The sequence below is a fragment of the Apium graveolens genome, chromosome 4 (genome assembly GCF_009905375.1).
Source record: "Apium graveolens cultivar Ventura chromosome 4, ASM990537v1, whole genome shotgun sequence".
NCBI lineage: Eukaryota > Viridiplantae > Streptophyta > Magnoliopsida > Apiales > Apiaceae > Apium > Apium graveolens.
In genome coordinates, this window is record NC_133650.1 from 48,095,058 (window position 1) to 48,102,510 (window position 7,453).

At 39.4% G+C, this 7,453-nt stretch overlaps 1 non-coding gene across 1 annotated transcript; it reads left to right on the top strand.

The window, feature by feature from the left end:
- The first annotated feature begins 1,573 nt into the window (after positions 1-1,573).
- On the top strand, positions 1,574-1,680 carry LOC141722711 (small nucleolar RNA R71). Its single transcript, XR_012575715.1, has one exon. It is a non-coding gene; the product is annotated as a small nucleolar RNA R71 (small nucleolar RNA).
- The last annotated feature ends 5,773 nt before the right edge of the window (positions 1,681-7,453 follow it).

Consider the following 7,453-nt stretch of genomic DNA (forward strand, 5'->3'; position numbering starts at 1 on the left):
TTCTGTAGGGAATTTTATTTCCTTGAATACGTTGAAGGTCACATCCTGATCTTGGACCCGCATAGTAAGTTCCCCTTTTTGCACATCTATCAAGGTACGACCAATAGCCAAGAAAGGCCTTCCCAAGATTATGGGAATCTTCTTATCTTCCTCAAAATCTAGAATAACAAAATCTTCCGGAAAGAAGAGCTTATCCACCTTGAGCACATCCTCAACTATGCCCCTTGGGTAAGTAATGGAACGGTCAGCCAATTGTAGGGACATGTATGTGGGTTTTGGATCAGGAAGATCCAGCTTTTTAAAGATCGACAACGGCATCAGATTAATGCTTGCTCCCAAATCACAAAGGCACTTGTCAAAAGTCAGATTGCCAATGGTGCAAGAAATGGTGAAGCTTCCTGGATCTTTCAGTTTTGGTGGTAACTTTTGCTGCAGAACAGCGCTGCATTCTTCCGTGAGAGCAACGGTTTGAAGGTCATCCAGTTTCACCTTCCTTGAAAGAATAGTCTTCATAAACTTCGCATAACTAGGCATTTGTTCCAGAGCCTCATTGAAAGGTATATTGATGTAAAGTTTCTTGAACACCTCCAGAAACTTCCTGAACTGTCTATCCAGCTTTTGTTGCTGCAATCTCTTAGGAAAAGGTGGTGGAGGATAGAGCTGTTTCTCCCCTGTATTAGCCTCAGGCAGAGTGTGTTCAACAGTAGTCTTCCTTGGTTCCGCCGCTTTCTCCTTTTGCTTTGGTTCTTCATCTCTAATTTCAGCTTCTACTTCTTTTGCCTTTTCAGCATCAGCTACTTTTCCAGACCTTAAGGTAATAGCCTTGACTTGCTCTTTAGCTTCCTTCCTGACTGGTACTTCCGTGTCACTAGGAAGAGTGCCAGGTTGACGATTGAGCACTGTATTGGCTAATTGACCGATTTGATTTTCCAAGGTCTTGATGGAAACCGCCTGACTCTTGCACAACAGCTTAAGTTCCTCAAAATCAGCACTAGTAGGTGCAGCTGTACTTCCCTGTTGAGGATATGATTGCCTTGTAGCATACTGCTGTGGTTGCTGGAATCCAGGTGGGTTAAACTGTTTACTCACTCCTTGCTGATATGGTGGCTGAATAGCATTCTGATTATTCCCCCAGCTGAAATTTGGATGATTTCTGTTGTTAGGATGATAGGTCGCTGGCACAGGCTGCTATTGTCGCTGATAATTATTCACATACTGAACAGATTCGTTGACAAGAGAACACTGATCCGTAGCATGAGAACCTGCACAAAGCTCACAAACCATAGCTATTTGATTAACTCCATCTGTAGCCAGAGAATCAACCTTCACTGATAGTGCTTGGAGCTGGGCTGCAATAGCGGTGGCTGCATCAACTTCCAGAATACCTGCTACCTTGCCTGACGTCATCCTCTGAGTCGGGTTTTGATGCTCATTTGCAGCCATCGTCTCTATAAGATTATACGCCTCAGTATAGCTTTTAGCCCATAAGGCGCCTCCAGCTGCTGCATCGAGCATGGGCCGAGATTGGGCCCCCAAACCATTATAGAAACCAGTGATCACCATCCAATCCGGCATTCCATAATGTGGACATTTTCTCAACATTTCCTTGTAGCGTTCCCAAGCCTCGCACATAGATTCTGTAGGTTGCTGCGCAAACTGAGTAAGAGCACTCCTCATAGCAGCAGTCTTTGCCATCGGATAAAACTTCACCAGAAACTTTTGCGCAAGATCTTGCCACGTAGTGATGGACCCAGCTGGTTCAGAATGTAACCAGTCTTTAGCCTTGTCCCTCAGTGAGAATGGGAAAAGCCTCAACTTGATAGCCTCATCAGTCACGCCATTATACTTAAAAGTGCTGCAGATCTCGACAAAATTCCTTATGTGCATGTTGGGGTCTTCAGTTGCCGCTCCTCCAAAAGAAACAGAATTCTGCACCATCTGAATAGTGCCCGGCTTGATTTCAAAGGTGTTAGCTTGAATAGCCGGATGAAGGATGCTTGACTGAATATCATCAATTTTAGGCCGAGAAAAATCCATAAGAGCTGGATCAGCTTGAACAATACGATCTCCCATGTTAACTGGTTCTTTCTGCTCAGTTCCTGAATCCGAATCCTCAAAATCTAACTTCTCCGGAATATCAAGAACTTCGTCTGTCTCCTCAGCTGTATCTAAAGTCCTCTTGCGAGCATGAGAACGAGTTTGCATAAATGCTTGCTAAAGTACCTGAAACACAACCGGAAAAAAAATAAGTAACTACTACGTCCTAATCACTGAGTCTTAATGACCAATGATGGTAAGTACATAAACTAAACAAATACGCCGAGTCCCCGGCACCGGCGCCAAAAACTTGTTAGGGCGAAAACACGCGCTAATATTCACGCAAGTATACGCGTTCGCAAGTAATATATAATACTTTCTAGTTCGTTCCCACAGAGATTCAGACTGAATTATTGTCTAATTAAACTCACTCACCAATGTATGATTACTTCTCAATGTTAAGACACTAACACTTAAAATTGTTGATTAAATATTAACTACAATTAACTACTTAATTAACCACTTAACTAACACTTCAATTTATCAATAATAAAACACTCATGAGATCAAAACTTCATTATTACCTCCTTCTATAGCCATTGTTATTACCTTTAGCATGTGACAGTGATGATATTAATCGAATAACACGAAACTGATAAAAGCCAACTTTCATTGTACTAATACCATTCTACCAAACATCCACAATTAAGATAGAAGTTGAATAGTCATCAATTATGTTGAGTTCCTATATGTCTACAGAAATTGACAACACAACGATTTAAGCACAAGTTATTCCTTTTGATTACATAGGGCAAATAAAACTGTTAGAGTTACACACTAATCATGCACAACGTACATGAACCTATGCTAGCATGGCAAGTTCTAAATCTCAAGATTCACCGTCGCTTCACAAGAGATTAACACCCTATCTTATATGTTCGCGACGCACATAAGACGAATACGCACAACCAATACTAGATATCATACAATCATCACACACTAAAGTATTAAACAATTAACTAAAGAATTCCATAATAAATCCATTGCAACCCCATGATCACGATTAGCCCATAATAGCACTTATCGTCATCATGGGTTCATATGAAATCATGATAAACAAACACAAGAGAATAATAACTAAACTAATTATATTAAAACAGAGTACGTCACAAGAGTAAATAAGTTCAAAGCAAGAAAACTAGCATCCAACGTCACAACGAAACAAGAATCACAAGAAAATATGCTTCCTCTTCGATGCGGTGTGCTAAATCGGTCTTCTTACTTATCTCCTTCGCTCCTTGCGTAAAACACAATCTTCTTCAATCCACACTTGTGAAAACGTCTCAAATCTACTTAAATAATAGTCCCATAAAACTCAGATTACATAGAATTGGAAACCAAATAGAAGTAGAAGTCCTAAAATAAATTGTTTTTTTTTCCCGACCCTGCGCGGCCGCTCAGCAATGCTGAGCGGGCGCTCAGACCTTTACTGGAAAAATTCTGATTTTGCTCCGTTTCTTCGCCGTAATCTGCCCGTTTCTTTCATCTCGCAATGGTGAACACATGCCAAGGCTTATTCTTGATGATTCCTCCCCCGAAATGCAACTAAAACCCTGAAATGCATAAACACTAGAAAAACGCATCAAATACACAAAATACTTAATTTCAAAACACCAATTTAAGCCATTTTAAGACGTTCTAAGTGGTATAAAATGCCACTTATCAAGCGTATCGAAGAATTTCATCTTTAAGTTCAGTGACGTTGGGTATCCATATTCTGGAAGAAAATCTTATTATTCTTTTATCATCCTTTTGATTCCTTATCTCTTCTCCTATCAACTCTTCTTGTTCATGGCTCGTTACTTGTTCTTGACATCTTCTTATTTTCTCTAATAATTCTGGTTGAAAAGACATTATACATAACACATCTGTAGACATACTTGAATTAGTGACCTCTATCTCAAGCTTCTCAAATTCCATGATCAATTCCTCAGATGAAATGATCATGTTTAATCTTTCTTTTCTGCTTAGAGCATCTTCCACCACATTTGCTTTTCCTGGATGATAGTTGATGGTACAGTCATAGTCCTTGATCAATTCTAGCCATCTTTTCTACCTCATGTTCAATTCCTTCTGGGTGAAGATATACTTTAAACTCTTGTGGTCCGTGTAGATCTCACAATTCTCTCCATAAAGATAATGCATCCATATCTTCAATGTAAACACTATAGCTGCCATTTCAAGATCATGAGTTGGATATTTCTCTTCATGTTATTTCAGTTATCTTAAAGCATAGGCTATCACCTTGTCATGTTGCATCAAAACACATCCCAATCCTTTGTACGACGCGTCACTGTAGACCACATTTTTTTCTTGATCATCTGGTAAGACTAGAACTGGAGAAGATACTAATCTGTTCTTTAATTCTTGGAAACTTTATTCATATTTCTCATCCCATTTAAATTTCTGGTTCTTTTTGGTGAGCTTTTTCAATGGCGTTGCTATCTTTGTAAAATCTTGCACGAATCTTCTAAAGTAACCTGCCAGTCTCATCAAACTTCTTACTTCTGTTGGTGTTTTGGCCTTTCCCAGTTGATTATAGCTTCAATCTTTGACGGATCCATTTCCACTCCTTTATTGCTAATTACGTGTCCAAGAAATCGTACTTCTTTTAACCAAAATTCACACTTGGAAAGCTTTGTGTACATTTTCTCCTGTCGCAGTATCTCCAGAACTATCCACAAATGCTCTGCATGCTCTTCTTCCATCTTGGAATAGATCAAAATGTCATCTATGAACACAATAACAAATTTATCCAAATACCTTTTGAACACTCGATTCATCAGATCCAGAAAATCTGCTGGTGCATTGGTTAATCTAAATGCCATCACCAAAAACTTGTAATGCCCATATCTGGTTCGGAATGCTGTCTTCGGAATGTCCTCTGGATTAATCTTCAGTTGGTGGTATCCAGATCATAAATCAATTTTAGAAAACCATACAACGCCTTTCAATTGGTCAAATAAATCATCAATCCTTGGCAACAGATACTTGTTCTTAATGGTCAGCTTATTCAATTCTCGATAATCAATACACAGCCGCATGCTTCCGTCTTTCTTATTGACGAACAAAACTGGTGCACCCCACGGGGATACACTAGTTCTTATAACTCATTTCTCTAAAAAATCTTGTAGCTGAGTCGCCAATTCTTTTATTTCCACTGGTGCCATTCGGTATGGAGCTTTATAAATTGGCTCCGTTTCGGGTGCTAGATCAATCACAAACTTAATTTCTCTGTCGGGAGGTAACCCTGGAAGATTGTCTAGAAAGACATCTGTAAATTCATTGACAACCGGAATCGCTTCGAGCACTGGAATTTCTTTGCTAGTGTCTATCACATGGGCCAAATATGCTTCACAGTTCTGATGCAATAACTTTTTCACTTGAGCTATCGTTAAGAACTTCTTTTCCTGCTTACTCCCTCAAAATATCATCTTCTTCTTACTATCCAATATCTGAAGTCTCACTTTCCAATCCTTACAATCAATCTGAGCGTTATTCTCTGATAACCAATCCATTCCTAAGATAACATCAAATTCTCCCAACTTAAAAGGTATTAAGTTGGCATAAAAATGATGGCCCGCTATCTCAATGTCTCATCTCGGGCACACTCGGTCAACGAGAACTTGGTTCTTATTAGCTAATTCTCTCATTAATGCTTGTTCTAAAAATTCAACTTCACAATGCAGTTTATCGACAAAATCTTGAGAAATAAATGACCTTGTAGCTCCAGAATCAATTAAAACTTTAGCATCTACGGAGTTGACTGGAACCGTAACTGCAACCACGTCGGAACTCTGAAAATCATCCTTCATAGTAATATTGAATGTTCTAGCTTTGGGTTGAGTTGGTGGTCCTTCAATCCTTGGTACACCATGAGATGGAGTACCTGTGATCCTTCGTATGTTACTCGCCGCACCTTGTATTGGATAATTTCTGGAGATACGTCCTGGTTTCCCACACTTATAGCAAACAACCCCTGAATTTTGACCTTGGGTCGGATTCTGACACATAATAGCAAAGTGTCCTTTCCTACCATATTTGAAACACATCACATTGGCATTACAATTCCCAAAGTGCTTTCTGCCACAAAACTTACAATCTGGCATTGGTGGACGATTGGACCTCTGTTGATTTGAATTCTGAAAATGGCTACCTTGTCCCCCATCTCCTGATTGTGGTCTTCTAAATCCCACATTCTTGTTACCCTGAAACCCTAGCCTTTTGTTGAAATGGCCTTGAAAATCACCCTGCTGCTGACCTCCGCCTGAGGTTTCTATTTTCCTTTTCTTCCCGTCCCTTTCTCTCTGAGATGTGTCGCTTCTACTTTTAATCACCATTGCTTCAACTCAAATATGGCCACTCTATTCTGAATCCAAAATTTTAATCCCTGTTCAAACCTTCTTGCTTTTTTTTTCATCTGTATCAACCTGATCTGGCACAAACCTCGCCAATTGAGTAAACTTGGAATCATATTCCGCTACCTTAAGATCACCCTATATCAGATTCAGAAACTTGATCTCCATTTGATTCTGCATGTACCTCAGGAAATACTTCTCCAGAAACAGCTCTATAAACCTTTCCCAAGTTACAAACTCACCTCCTTCTAATGTTCACGTGGATTCCCACCAATAGTTTACCTCACCCTTCAGGAAGTAACTGGAAAATTTAGTCTTCTGCTCAGCTCCCCCTTCGACTAAGTCAAAAGCTTTCTCAATTTTTTTAAGCCATGCATTGGCTTCCACAGGATCGGCATTTCCTTTGAACTCAGGTGATTTCACAGCTTGAAATTGCTTAAAAGTCATCGCAGGTGGTGCTACTGGTTACTACTACTGTTGTTGTTGCTGATGCTGATGTTGCATGAGATGCAACACCTGTTGCTGCATTAGTCCCAACATATGGACAACCGCTAGATCTGTACAATTCTCGGTACGATCCTCTCCTGAAGTACTTCTCCTCTTTGGTGCCATTATTCTGGTAAGAAAACCAACAACTTATATAATAATTTGTCAAGCATTGTGTCAAATATGTACCAATCTTTTAGGATATCAAAATTGTCATGCATTATCTCTTTTCCAAAATATCATAAACTTGCTACCATATTAACACATGCGACATGATTATCACATAATCAGCTTATTATCTCAAAGAATAATAACAGAAAGAAATTAACGAAGAATTATCCAAAATCTACCAACTCTTGCTCAAATAACTCAAACAAATCAACAAATGGCGGATCGGGTTACAACACAACCTTCCGACCTCTTTCATTACTTCTCAATATCCTCGAAAATCAACAAAATAGCAAAACAATGGAACAAAAGCCCTAAGCTAAATGCAAAACAGGAAACCTGAA